Here is a 14,974-nt window from a genome sequence, read left to right on the forward strand (position 1 = left end):
AGGAAACTATATTGCTTAGATATCAGGATACTTGCTACTTCTGTTTTAATGTTTAATTATATTGAGGAAATGCCTTCCTTTTTGTCTATTCTTATGTTTACAGTTTTTCTGATGCGCCTTGACATCAATATTTCCCCCCAACATTTTTCAACTTAATAGATATCAATCCATCCTCCCTCAAAAAAGATGCATATGCCTTCAATATGATGCCACAGCAGCTGAGGGCAACAACACCTTGTGAGAGGAAGCCGTCATCATTAGACCTACAGCAACATAAACCTGTAATAGAGGACTCAAAGCCTATTCCTGAAGAGTCGAAGTGTATCTTTCACAATAGACAAGGGGAAGCAGAAGACAATAGCCCTTCAGAACCAGAATACTTAGTTGGAATTCTCATTCCCCCAAAAGTTTATTTAATAATGTGGACGTGTTAATACATTGTTATAGAAACTATTGTACCAGAAGATTTATGGTTAAATATTGTTGAAATGAAGCTAAAAGTGCACACATCACCTGTTGTTCACATGCATTCTTTATGATATTTTTACTGATTCCTCTTTCTGGCTGCATGATTATTAGAATATGAGAAATGAATATTAATATTTGGATTTTTCATTTGATGTGAAAGATAAAATTCCTTGCATGATTTCTGTTAATAATACTTCTTACCCATCAACCACTTGTAAATACTTCTTATATTAAAAAAGTCATTTTTGTCTCTTTTAACATATGATTGCATTATTGGTTCTTGTGCCATTATTTAAAATTTCATTTCAATCTTTATCAATTTACTCATACATAACTCAATTTAATGCAATGCCTAATAGTGATTACATAAAATAGACCAAAATTCTTTTATTGGCATTAATCCTTCAATTAAATATGTCTAAAATTATAAAAATTTGACTTTCTTAATTTTGAAATATTTTTGTGTCTTATTAAATCATTCATTGCAAGCAATCAGTTTGGACCTTCTCTTAATTTTATTTAGTTAAGGACATACAAACTAAGGTCATACTCATAGGTAAAGGTTCTGAGAGACAAAACAATTTAAAAAAGCAAATGATTTTTAAGGAGAAAAATGAATAGACATACAATAAGAGGATAAACAACTCAGTGTCCTGTATATTTCAGAATCCAACTTAGTAAGGAAATTCACTTTATATTTAATGTTTTGGAGTTTACAAACCATTCCTGTGAGCAAAACAATTGTAGAATAATATGAAAACTTGTTAGAAAAGTAACAGCTGTCATCTTAGTATTTGGCCAGTTCCTTCAAATTGACTATACATGCAACTTAGGTAGCATTTAAATGGCAGGGTAATATCTTCTTTCAAATGTCTGTAATCAAAATTTAAAGGGATTAAAACGGAAATTTTTATATTTCATAAGTGATTATAACAAAACGTCTAGTATTTATTAAATCCTCACCAAAGCCACTTTGCCCATCTTCATAAATGTCTGTAAAACCTTGGAGACCATGAGCTGGTGGAAAAAAACAGAAAGAGCACTTTCCAAAATGGAGCTTTTCACCTACATGAATGAGGACACTGCACAGGAAACCTACATACAAGAGACCACAATGTGCCCACACCCAGATTCAGGAGTCTGCTCATCAACCTGTCCTCATCCATGTCCCACATCTGGTCATCCACCAAATCCATGGAGGCAACATTCCTGTAATCAGTGTGTATCTGTTGCTTCTGAAGATCTGGCCATTTGTCTTTTAATGTGGCCTCTTCGATCCCTTTTCTCCACTTTTTTTTTTTTTTTTTTTTTTAACCAAAAGCACTGTGCAGTCTTATTAACCATCCAAGTGCAGTAGCATCTAGTAAGACTGGGAAAGAATTGAGATTGAAAAGTGAATAGATATTCAGCATCTAACACTTTAAAAGAAGCCACTAAATACTCTTAACAAACATGTTTTCACACAGCCAATAGAGTATTAGCCTGACCCAGCACTTCCAGTGCACTGAAGTAGAAAAGATGCAGCAATAAAAATAGCTACATTCAAAAGACTAACACTTTAGAAAAAGATTCAGATGTTTTCAGTTTCTCCCCTTTATCCCCTAAATAACATCTTACAGTCTGGATCTACCTAAACAGTCCTACATCAGCTTCTAGAATATTTGTCAAGAGGGAAAAAAAATAAAAAAAAACACTGGCCAGTACTCTCGTTGGCTATTTAGGAAGGGGAAGGGAGAAAGTCAGTTCTCAGGACAAATTGGTCAGCTTCAGCCTCATCAGCAGGGTCTTTGGATTTTTTGCTCTTCCGCACTTGTTCAATATGCTTATCCTTCTGTTGAAATACTCCAGCTTGGCAGCCACTTGTGCCTCTTAGTTCTCTTTGTTAGCTTCTATTTTGTGGGTCTGTTTCTCTTCCATTTTAATGAAGTTGTTATATTCTTCTGTTGCTTTCTGAAGCACTTCTTTCTCATGCTGTCATTTCTCAGCAAGCTGCTTCAAGACCTCAGTTTCATGGGTCTTGCAACTTTCTTCTTCAGCTTCTAATTTCTTCTGAATTTCCTCCAGATAAAGGATACCTGTTCTTTGGAGGGGAAAGGGGAAAATCTGGGAAGGATTTTTTTGACCGAGGACTGAGAATCAGCTCAAATGCCTGGCCTGAGACATGCTTCTCCAGTTCTTTCACCTGGAGATCAGAAGAAGCCATGGTGAATATAAGACAAGAGCCTGGCAGTGTGTTCTACACAATCCACGGGTAAGGAAAGCCCTGTTCAGTCCAAGCCATCTGGACACACTCGCCACACTTTAGTTAGGTTCTTATGTATAAAAAATATGTTCCACTACTTGAATAACAACAGTTCAAGTCAAATGACAAATGGTAACTCATATGTGGCCATGGCAATAGGGTGGCAATATAAAGCAAGTGGAGGCTGCACTGAACTGGACAGTTCTTACCCATCAACCACTTGTAAAGCAGCAAAAGACAATTTGTGTTTAGCCATCTACTACTGAAGCCAGAATCAGACAGGCAGATAGGCAGGGGTCAGATCCAGAGACTGGAGGGATTTCATGCTAATTCCTTCAGAGCCCTTCCTCCACCCTTATCAAGATAACCTGCCCCTGTTCCAACCTATGTTTAAGGTTGGAATGAAGCCACTATATACTCTTCACGTTTTCAGAGATTGTCCCTCTCTACAGGGAGTTGTTAATTATTCTCCCTTCCTGCCCATGTCACTCCACCTTGGCTCCTACAGCCCATCTGCTTCTTACCTTTTCTCCATCCCACCTTAGCATCTCCTGGGCCTAGGAAGGAGAGAGATAATGGGAAGAGAGCAGGAGAAAAAAGGAAGCCTATGACATAAAAGAGGTACAATGCACTCACTTCTTGGGATACCAGGATACCAGCTCTGGCACTCTTCTCCTCCCTGAGAGAAGTCTATACTACCTGTTATAAAGTAAACCCAGCTTTATATGCTTGCCTTAGCATGTTTCTCTAATGTTATACTTCAACATGTGAGGAAGCATAACTCATTACCGGTAAATGGCAGCATCACTACCAATACTCAACCAGTTAGCATCTTTAATACATCCAGGGCTTGTGCTACTAAACTCTAGATAGGGAAGAAGGGTGGTAGGTGAAGAGAGAGGGCAGGGGGTTAGCAAGGATGGTGGAATATAATGGACATCATTATCCAAAGTACGTGTATAAAGACATGAATTAGTGTGAACATACTTTATATACAACCAGAGATATGAAAAATTGTGCTCTTATATGTGTAATAAGAATTGTAATGCATTCCTCTGCCATTTATTTTTAAAAAATCAATTAAAAATATCTACCTAAATGCCATGAGAAACTTATCATATTAGCCCAATGCAATTCCTACATAAAAATTATTGTTCATACACATGTATCAGGTTGGATGTTGTTCTCTGTGAATAACAGAACACACTAAAACAGTGGTTTAAACAATGCCTATAGAATAAGCATTCAACACTGGTTAGCCTCTGTATGATGCAGGCAGGATCCTCCTGCCTTTACAAGTCAGCCATGCTTAGCATATAAGGCTCCTTCCTGATACTCTGCACCTTTTGGTCCCAAGATAGCTGTTTCATCTCCCTTTCTCAGTGTCTGTTTTAGGCAGGTAAAGAGGGGGAAATAGGAATGGTTAGTAATGGCTCAGAAGGAAATAAAAAGCCTCGGAAGTTGTGTTATTGTTGTATTAGCCAGAACTGTGTCACAGGGACACTGCTGCCTACAAGAGATACTGAGAAATCATATTCAATGCTTGTGAGTTAAGAGCTGAAGACAAGAGAGAAGGTTTTAGGAACACAGACTGGAAGTCAACCTATAGGGTTACACATGTTCTCTGTTCTCATACCAATAACACCTCATTGAAAGACAAAAGTGTTCAATAATTTATCTTTGTCAGAAATTATCTCCAAGTGGTAATGGACTAAGTGATACTCAGCAGGGAGGTGGGTTTTGGAATTCAGTAGACATGGGTAGGAATCACAGAACATGCACTAACCAACTATAAGTAGGGACAAAATTATTTTCCCTTTACAAAGTGCTTTGTTTCATTTGTTTTTATGGAAATCAGTTTTTTATATTTAAATGATTAACTAATCAGAAATTATTACATTCTAGTTTATAGAAAAATATCGTGGAAAGTAAGAGTTCCCCAATTTACTCTGAGCTCACCAAAACCAACAGTTTTCTCTGTTATTAAACTCTTGCATTAGTGTGGTACATTTGCACCAATTTATGAACTTATACTGATGTATTTTTATTATTAAATCTACAGTTTATGTTAGATTCACTCCTGTTGAACTTTATGGAGTTTTGATTCCTTGCTTGCAATCCATTTAGATGAACATTTTGAAGCAGAATTTCTGTATCATTTGGCCATAATCCTTGTATTCTCAACTTGCTGAGGAATCTTACATTCCCACCAAGAATGAACTAGGCTTTTCATTTCTCAGCATTCTTGACAACATTAGTTATTTCCCTTATTAGACATCCTAATAAATGTGTAATGCTGTCTCATTATGCTTTCTTCTTCCTTTATTATTTTTAATTAACAAAACACAATTGTAGACATTTAGGAGGGTACAATGAAATGTTTTGACATCTGTAGAATACATAGAATTGCTAAGACAATTTAATTAATGTGCCCATCATCTTGATTACCTGTCCATTTTTGCAGTGAGGCACTTGAAGTTTACTCTCTTCCTTATTTTGAAAATAACCAACTACTTCTTCTTCTTCTTCTTCTTCTTCTTCTTATTATTATTATTATTATTATTATTATTATTGACTCTGGTCATCCTACTATTCAACAGATCTCAAAATATTTTTTCTCCTCTCGGAAATTTTATACTCTGATCAACAACTCTCCATTTTTCCTATTCTCAAGCTCCACTCCTAACCTTGGTACCTATCATTTTCAATCCTTCAGATTCCATGTATAAGTGAGATTATATGGAATTTGTCTTTTAGGGCCCACTTTATTTCACTTAAAACAATGTCTTCCAGGATCATTCCTTTTGTAGCAAATGACAGAATTTCCTTTTTTCATGAGGCTAAGTAGTATTCCCTGATGTATATATACACCACATTTTCTTTATTCATTCATTGATGGAAATGTAGGTTGTTTCCACATCTTGGCTCTTGTGAAAAATGCTGCAATGAACATGAAAGTGCAGATATCCTTTGGATTACTACTTTTCTCCCCTCTTTTCTAAGACTATTTTGTCTTTTTTGATTAAAACACCTGTAAGATCTAAGACATGGTATTCTTGTTTTAATTTACCTTTTTGTTTTGTCTAGTGATGCTTGCCTGACATTTTTTCCTGTGACTGTTGACCATGTAGCATTGTTTAGATTCTATGATGGTTTTAAAACAAGGTTGCTTATTTTCTTGCTGTGGAGTTGTTCAGACTCCTTATGTGTTTTGGGTGTTGATTCCTTATTGGATTGATGGTCTGAAAATATCTTCTTCCACTATTAGTGAGTTGTTTCCTCATCTCACTAATAGTTCCCCTTGTTGTGTAGAGCTGTTTTGTTTGATGTCATCCGTCTATTTTTCTTTTCTTGCCTAAGGTTTCAGTGTCATATTGAAAGAAATTGTTACTGAATCTATTTGTGAAGCTTTTCCTCAGTTCTTATTCTAAGCTCTTCTATCCATTTTCATTTAGCTTCTGCATGTGGCAGGAAATAGGGTCTACTTTCATTCCTTCTCAGTGGACAGCCACTTTGCCCAGCACTATTTGTTGAAGAAACTGTCCCTTCCCATTTTGTGTTCCTAGTACCTTTGTTGAAAATCAATTGACCATAAATGAATTTGCTTCTGTGTGGGCTTTCAGTCCTCTTCAAGGAGTGAATGTGTCTGTTTCCAGACAGTACAGTACAGTACTCTGTTGATTATAACTGCTTTATAATGTGCTTTGATGTTTGAAGTATGATGCCTACAAATTTGTTCTTCTTTCTTAGGATTGTTTTGGCTACTTGGTATCTTCAGTGGCTCAATTAAAAAATCAATGACTTTAAAAAACAATGAGCCTTTTTCCATTTTTCTGAAAAATGGCATTAAATATTTGATCAAGATTTCTTTGGATCTGCAGATCACTTTGAGTAGAATAGACATTTTTGTAGTGTTTGTAAAAGGTTTTATATTTCTCTTCCATATTTTTTAGTTTTTGTATTATAATTATACAGAATGGTGGGATTCATTGTTACATATTTGTACATGTAAATGTTGTAACAATATAATTTGGCCAATATCATCCACAATATTTCTCCTTTTCTCTCCCCTCCTACATTCACTCTGCTCCCTTTCTTCCACTCTACTTGCCTTCCTTCACTTTTCATAAGACCCACCCTTACCTTTCTTACATTTTTTACTCTCTAGTTTTCACATATAAGAGAAAGCATATGACCTTTAACTTTCTGAATTTGGCTTTTTAATGTTCTTATGTTCCATCCATTCTCAGTCAGTCATAAATTTTATTCCTTTTTGTGGCTGAATAAAACTGCATTGTGTGTATAAACCACATTTTCTTTTCCCATTCATCCCCTGAAGGACATCTAGAGGACTTTCACAGTTTGCTTATTAATTGTGATACTATAAACATGGGTATGCATGTATCATTGTAGTATCCTGACTTTAATTCTTCAGGATAAATACTGAGGAATGGTATAGCTGGGTCATAAGGTAGTGCTATTCCTGGTCTTTTCAGCAAACTTCATACTGATTTCCAAAATGGTTGTGATAATTTACAGTCCTCCCAGCATTATAAGTGTTCCCTTTTCTTCACAAAATCTCCAGCATTTATTATTGTTTGTGTTCTTGATGGCTGCCATTGTAAGTGGAGTGAGGTAGATATCAGTGTGGTTCTGTATAGAACAGTGGCAATCCGGTTGTCAAGATGGCCCAGTACATATTTGAAGTATGTTAATTTTCCCAACCTGCAAAGGTAGATTGTCTTTCCATTTATCTGTGTTTTCTTCAATTTTATCAGTGTTTTATTTAAGCTCTCTTTGGTTATATTTACACTTCAGAATTTCACTTTATTTTATTTTTGTTGCTATTATAGAATTATTTTTCAAATTATCTTTCCAGGTAGCTTGTTATTAGTATATAGAAATGCTACTGATTTTTGTATTTTGCATTTTATCCTCCAACTTTACTGAATTGATATACCAATTCTACCAGTTGTCTTCTTTCTTTTCATTTTTGGTGCATTCCTTAGGATTTTCGGCCAACTGCTGTCATCTACATATAGAAAATTTTTTTACTTTTTCATTCTTATTGTGGTGCCCATTATTTCTTTTTCTTAAATATTCTGGCAAGGACTTCCAATGCTATGTTGAATAGAAGTGGTGAGAGTGGACCTTGTCATCTTACTCCTGATCTTAGAAGAGAAGCTTTCAAAATTTCAACATTCAGAATGATTTCAGCTATGGGTTTGGCTTATTTGTTTATTTTTATTGTATTTAGATATATATGACAATATAGTTCATTTTGGCATAGTATATATAATAGAGTATAACTCATACCAATTTTGATCCTGTGCTTGTGGTTGTCCATGATGTGTAGTTCCCCTTTCAGTGTATTCAAATACAAGGACAGGAAAGTATGATTAGTTCTACTGTCTGTGGGAAGCCATCCATGAAATGTGTATGGAGCTTTTCCGCATTGAAGCCAATGAGGGGGAAGGTATGCTATTTGGGATCTAACAGTGGCAATCCGGTTGTCAAGATGGCCCAGTACACATGAACTTCCCTTACCTCTGCGCAGCACCAGAGATGAGCATGACCTGTTAGGAACCAAGCAGCCTACCTGCCCCCACCACTATCTTGTTTGTGTGAACAACTTTTTATTGAATCCCTTTGATCTGTTCCCATATAAATAAATTAGGCAGCGGCTTCTTTCTCTGTGAGAAGCTGCACCAGTCTGATCAGTGTGGCCCATGGCTGCCCCTGCACTGAAACTATTTTTCTGTGGCCTGTGATTATTTTGTAGTACTATTTTCCAAGTTTTATTTCTCAGCCAGCCCTCCCTCTGGAGGGGAACCTTTTCCCTTACCCACGTGGGACATGAGTGAGAATTGCTGAGGAGAACAGGAGACATTTTGCAAGGAAACCAAAGAGAATGGTAACCAGTGGTTGCTCGGGGCCCTCTCTTGCAGGAAGTGTATATGCAATTAGCTTTTTGGGAAAAAGAGGAGAGAGGCAGTTTCCTTATTGCATGTTGTTAAGCATGGGGAACTTGCTGTCTACAGACAGGGAAATTTACTTTGCTATTCTCAAGATGATCATGAAGAAAAAGGGAAAGTCTATAAAAAAACTCAACTTGCTCATTTCCTAGAAGTGACTAGGGAAGTTTGTCCCTGGTTTTGTGAGGAGGACCCGCTTGATTTGCATACTTGGGAAAAACTCAGCAGGGAGCTACATCCTGGTTGTATTTCAGTTAACATGTCTAGGAATACAATCAAGAATGTAGAAAAAAATTGTATGGTAAATAGAGACTTGTTTATATTTGGACCAAGGTATTGGATGATGGTCCTTGGGAGATTTAATCACAGGCCTTAGAAATGCGGTTAAAAGTCTTAGCCCAGTAAACACTTTTGTCTAGCTCCTAGGACTTCTCTGTCTGCAGGAAATAACACATCTGAGACAGGGAGAAGAGTTAAGGGCAGAACTAGAACATGCCCTGTTTGTAGCTTAATAAAGTCAGAGAGATGACCTAAGGGCAGAACCAAGGGGTACTTTATTCATAGAAAGTGAGAGACAGGAAAACAGCCTGGGGGCACAGCCAGAGGGCAATTCATTATTTGTAACCCTGAAAGGCAGGGAAAAAGCCCAGAAAGCATTTTATTAGAAGGAGAGATACAAGAAGATGGGGGAAGGGTCATGCTGCAGGATTCAAAGACTCTGTGAGGAAACAATTGAATCGGAAGCAGACCTCTGTAATTTGCATTTGAATGGTCCTGCTCCAGCAATTTGCCCTACCCCACAGGAAAGCCTAAAACTCAGAGTCCTAAATGTGGCTATCACAAAAATTTCTCTGCTCCAGCAGGGTCTCAGAACCACTAGAGAGGCAGGAGAAGATATATCGGGTTCAAATTATTTCCAATTTTTGAGCAGTTCGATGAGCAAAACCAATGTGTACAAGTTTACACAGATGTCTCTGTGATCTCCAGTAAATCCGGCCCCAGAATTGGGCTTTACATACAGCACCTGCCCACTTAGAAGGCATTGGAAAGATCTCTCAGTCTGTTCAAAGTGCTCAAGACCTCTGATGGGAAGATAACGATGGCAATATAGGGCTTTGTAAACCTTAGGTCTTCAATACTTTGCCAGTAAGTTTATGGAGGTGAGGTATTTTGAGCATCCTAGGAGTTTTATTAATAACTCCTAATTTTATGGTGTCATCTCAGAAGCTTAATCAAGGATCTATTTTCACTAAAGGATTACAAGGAAATCAACAAGAATGGTATTTACCTATGCCTTAGTCTTCTCAACAAAGAAAATTTAAATTATTTAATTCATCTAATCAAAAATTTTAATGGGAGCATTAGTTTGTTCCCCAGCCCAGAAAACAGCAGAGAAAATCAATTGTCGATGTGATGATCCTGTCTGGGTTGAACAATGGCCCCTTAAAAGGAAAAAACTCCAAGTAGCCCATAATATAGTTCAAGAACATGTTCAAGCTGGTCCTATTGAGCCTACTTTCAGCCCTTGGAATACTCTAATTTTTGTGGTAAATAAAAAGTCTATCAAATGAAGATTATTACAAAATATCAGAGCCATCAATCAAACTATGGAACCAATAGCAGCCTTACAGTCTGAATTCTCTTCTCTTACAGCTATCCCTGTTGATTATCAATTAAAAGTAATAGATTGAAAAGATTGTTTTTTTCACTATACCATTACATCCGGATGATTGTAGGAGATTTGCATTTAGCATCCCAGATATAAATTTCAAAGAATGAGTTAAGAGATTTTGCTGGAAGGTGTTGCCTCAATATATAACCAATAATCTCACAATATATCAAAATTTTGTATCACAGTCTGTGGCTTCAGTACAAGAACAATGCCCTGATGCATATATAATCCATTACACAAATAAAATGCTTTTGGCTCATGCTAGTTCAGATGTGCTTTTTAAAATTTTTGCTCAATTAGAAATTTCACTTACTGCAATGGGTTTTTGTATAACACCTGAGAAGGTACAAAATGCTTCTCCTTTTCAATGTTTAGGCAATTCAATCAAAGGACATATGATTCATCCACAGATGGTTTGCATACTTTTAATGACATTCAAAAATTACTAGGTGGTATTAACTGGCTGTAGCCAAGTTTAAAATTAACCATTGCAGATTTGATTTCTTTATTTCAAACTTTACAAGGAGATTCTTCTCCAACTTCTCCTCATCAGCTTACAGCAGAGGCAAGGACTGCCTTGACAAAAGTTGAATCTGCCATTAAGACTTTGCAGCTTATCTCCTGTCTCTCCAACTTGAGGGAGCTGTCTTTTCTTGGACATCAATTCTATGATGAATCTAAAGAATTGTTGGTTTTCAGGTACTCAGTCCTTATTGTGTTGTGAAAATGAGAAAGACGACTTAGAAGCTCCTTACGTATTTTCACAGAAGGGTGAGCCCATATGTGGCACGACCAGACACTGTTGCACCGAAGAAGCATATGACCATTTCAACATGAATCCTTTGTGAAATGGAAAAATGGCCACTTGACTAGACAGTGTGAAGTCACCTTTAAAACTGTCTATGGGAAGTGTCTGGTGCAAATGAGTGCTCAAGGAATGTGCACTCTTTCCCCCTTCTTTCTCTCTATGTTATGTTCTGCTTACAGGTGCTCCATGATCCATTTGGCTCTTATGCATCAAGAGTCAAGGCACAGGATGTATGTCTGAATAGAATCTATGGTTCTTGAATTTACATCTAACTTTTATCTTCTATGAGAATCCTAGCATATATGAGATATGTTCAAAATTATTGCTGAACAATTTTTTTTTTTTGATTGAACCCAGGAGCATTTATCCACTGAGCCACATCATTTTTATATATTTTATTTAAAGACAGGGTCTTACTGAGTTTCTTAGGGTCTCACTAAATTACTGAGGCTGGCTTTGAACTTGAGATCCTCCTGCCTCACCTGTGAGCTGCCAGGATTACAGGCATGCATCACTGCACCCAGCTCTGAACAAATGATTCTTGGTACTTTATTCAATTGTTTCTTATATGCAAATATGTTGATACTAAAATAATTGACTCATCCAATTCAAACAATAATTATATTTAAAGTTTAAAACAAACTAAATTCAAAAAGAAAACTTTCCATTTTCATTGAATACTAAAGTACTATTATTTGAGTATTTTATCTTCTATTTTTAGTCAAGCTAAGTGATTACATAATCTTTTTATCTTTTTGAAGAACTAGATCTTTATTTCATTGATCTTTTGTATCATGTTTTTAGCCTTCATTTTATTTATTTCTGCTGTGATCTTTATGATCTTCTTTCCACCTACTAATTTTGGTCTTAGTTTGTCCTTGTTTTTCTAGTTCCTTGAGATGTACTGGGTTGTTTGAGATCTTTCTAATTTTTTGATGTGGGCCTTGATTACTATAAACAACCCTGTTAGTACTTTTTTTGCTCTGTTCTATAGGTTTTGGTATGTTGTGTCTCCATTTTCATTTATTTTAAGAAATATTTAAATTTCCTTTTTTACTGTTTACAAACTATCCATCCACTGTTCCAAAATAAGTTAATTACCATGTGCTTTTATACTTTTCAAAAATGTTCATGTTATTGATTTCTTGTTTTATTGCACTATGGTCAGAAAGGCTACCCAATATGTTTTCAATTTTCTTAAATTTGTTCAGACTTGTTTTGTGGCCCATCACGTAATCTACCCTGGAGCATGTTTCTTGTGTGATGAGAATGTTGTTTATCTAACAGCTGTTGGATGGAATGTTTTGTAAATATTTGGTGAAAGGGGGCATTACAGTCTCCAACTATGATTCACTGAATCTTTCTCTTGCATTATGCCTATGAATACTTGTTTTATATATTGGAGTATTTAAGTATTAGATGCAAAAATATTTAGAACTTATTTCCTCTTGCTTAATTGACTCCTTTGTCATTATATAATGACTTTCCATGTCTCTTTTTATTGCATTTGTTTTAAAGCCCATATTGTCTAATATAATTATGGTCACTTCTGAATTCTTTTGGTTTCCATTTGCACAGAATATCATTCCATCCTGTCACTTTCAGTCTTTATGTGTCCTAGAAATGAAACACATTTGTTGTAAACAACGTCAAGTTGGGTATTGTTAATTTTTTTGATCCAGTCACTTTATGTCTTTTAATGAGAGAATTTAATCTATTTGCATTCAATGTAATTGTGTATGGCTAACTGCCGCAGTCTCTCGGCTGGGCACAAATCACGAGTCTCCACACAGCTTGTAGATTCAAACAGCAATTCTTTATTCCCGAACTCACACCGGCCGTCTACAAACACGTTCTGGGGGAATCCACGTTCTCTGCCCAAATCCACACTCTGCCCTAATCCACTCTCTCCCAAATTCACTCCGCATGGGCTTCTGTCTCCCAAAATATACTGTCTGACCCTAAGCACTCAAGAGGAACTCAGCAGCAGGATACGCCCTATTCCAAAAGAGGAACACCCTAATCTCCTATTATACTAAACCGCCCTATTCTAAAGGGGAAACACCCTACTCTCCTATTATGCTAAACTGCCCTATTCTAAAGGGGGAACACCCTAAACACGGATCCTGCCCTGGTCCTTGAGCAAGGTCACCTTTCAGAAGTCCTTCCACTAGACAGCATGGGAGTAAGCTGGCAAGGAATTTGTCATACCTACTTGGCTGATGGCTCCCAGCATCTCCCCCCTTCTGATTAATTAAACAACAAGTAATGTGGCTTAAGGACCGTGCCTGGTAGGTTGTCCAGTTCAACATATGGCTCTTACCCGTCATCGGAAAACTGACCTTTAGGTAACTGACCTTTAGGCGTCAGCCTCCTGTCTTAGGTTGATACCATTGCAACTGGATCATACCCGTCACTGACTACCGGTCCAGCATACAGCCATACTTGTGGATAGGTCTATGCACCAGTGGGGGGGTGAGGTTCTTTGCCTCACCTCTGTTGGCCCCCAAATTTAGCCTTGGTGCCAGTGGGGGAGTGAGGTTAATGTGGCTTAAGGACCGCGCCTGGTAGGTTGTCCAATTCAACATATGGTTCTTACCCGTCATCGGAAAACTGACCTTTAGGTAACTGACCTTTAGGCGTCAGCCTCCTGTCTTAGGTTGATACCATTGCAATTGGATCATACCCGTCACTGACTGCCGGTCCAGCATATAGCCATTGGCCCCCAAATTTAGACCATCACTAGCAGAAGGGAGGAGGATACAGAAATGCCACGACACCAAGCCAATTGACAGTTCCTTTGGAAAAATTGCATCATTGGTGACACCATCAGCAAAGATCACTGGTGACACCATCAGCAAAGATATGCCAGCATTACCACAATTTGCTGCACTAAACGTAGTTACATAGTCCAGGCAAGTTCTGTAAGCAGTTCAAAGGGGAGGAATCTATCAATCTGTCCGTCTCTTCCCAAAGTCCGTTTCCTCCCAAAGTAAGTTGACTCCTTGATTGAGCATACTTGTTGAGTTATATTCATTGGGATGAAGACAGGAATTCTGGCAATGATGCTAAAAAGACATTAACCTGAAAAGAATTATTAAATATAATGAAAAGGAAAGGTGAAAGTAAACAAACAGATCTGTTAACCTCCTTAAAAAACAATCCTTAACAGCTGTTTACCTGATTTAAATTAGTAAACAAGCAGATCTGTTAACCACCTTTAAAAACAATCCTTAACAGCTGTTTACCTAATTTAAATTAAGCCATTTAAATCACGTGAATAAAAAAAAAATTCAGATCCATATTCTCATGAGCGCTCCTCATATGAAATATGAACATATGCACACACAGACATACAACACAAAACACAAGAGTACAACACATAAGACAATAATAAAGGCCTTGTAGCTTTACCTAGGTGAAATCTCCATTGCAATGTTTAAAAACTCCACAGTCAAAAAAAAATAAAACTGATCAGAAAAACATTAACCTAGGTTTGTATGAGCTCAAAAAATAAAAATAGAACCTTATGATGTGGAAAAATGCAATAATAAAATAGATATTGAAAAAAGCATCCTGGTTAATCACAGTCGCAGATGTAAGAATGGCCAAGCTGGAGTTCTGGATATCAGCTGTTATGGATTTGAGTCAAATCATCTTCTTTTCGATCTGTAGAAATCGTTTTAGTTAGTCTTTCTGGAATCCAAATCGGCTGCTGTTCTCCCTGTGGAAACACGCAAACAGAGCCCCGACTCCAGACAATCACTGGGTCTGGACCTTTCCATTGTCCTGTTAGAATATCTTTCCAA

At 37.0% G+C, this 14,974-nt stretch overlaps 1 pseudogene; it reads right to left on the reverse strand.

Moving 5' to 3' along the window:
* Nucleotides 1–2,185: 2,185 nt before the first annotated feature.
* Nucleotides 2,186–2,671, reverse strand: LOC143386225 (stathmin pseudogene; annotated as a pseudogene).
* Between the last annotated feature and the right edge of the window lie 12,303 nt (nt 2,672–14,974).

The sequence above is a fragment of the Callospermophilus lateralis genome, chromosome 2 (genome assembly GCF_048772815.1).
Source record: "Callospermophilus lateralis isolate mCalLat2 chromosome 2, mCalLat2.hap1, whole genome shotgun sequence".
Lineage (NCBI taxonomy): Eukaryota > Metazoa > Chordata > Mammalia > Rodentia > Sciuridae > Callospermophilus > Callospermophilus lateralis.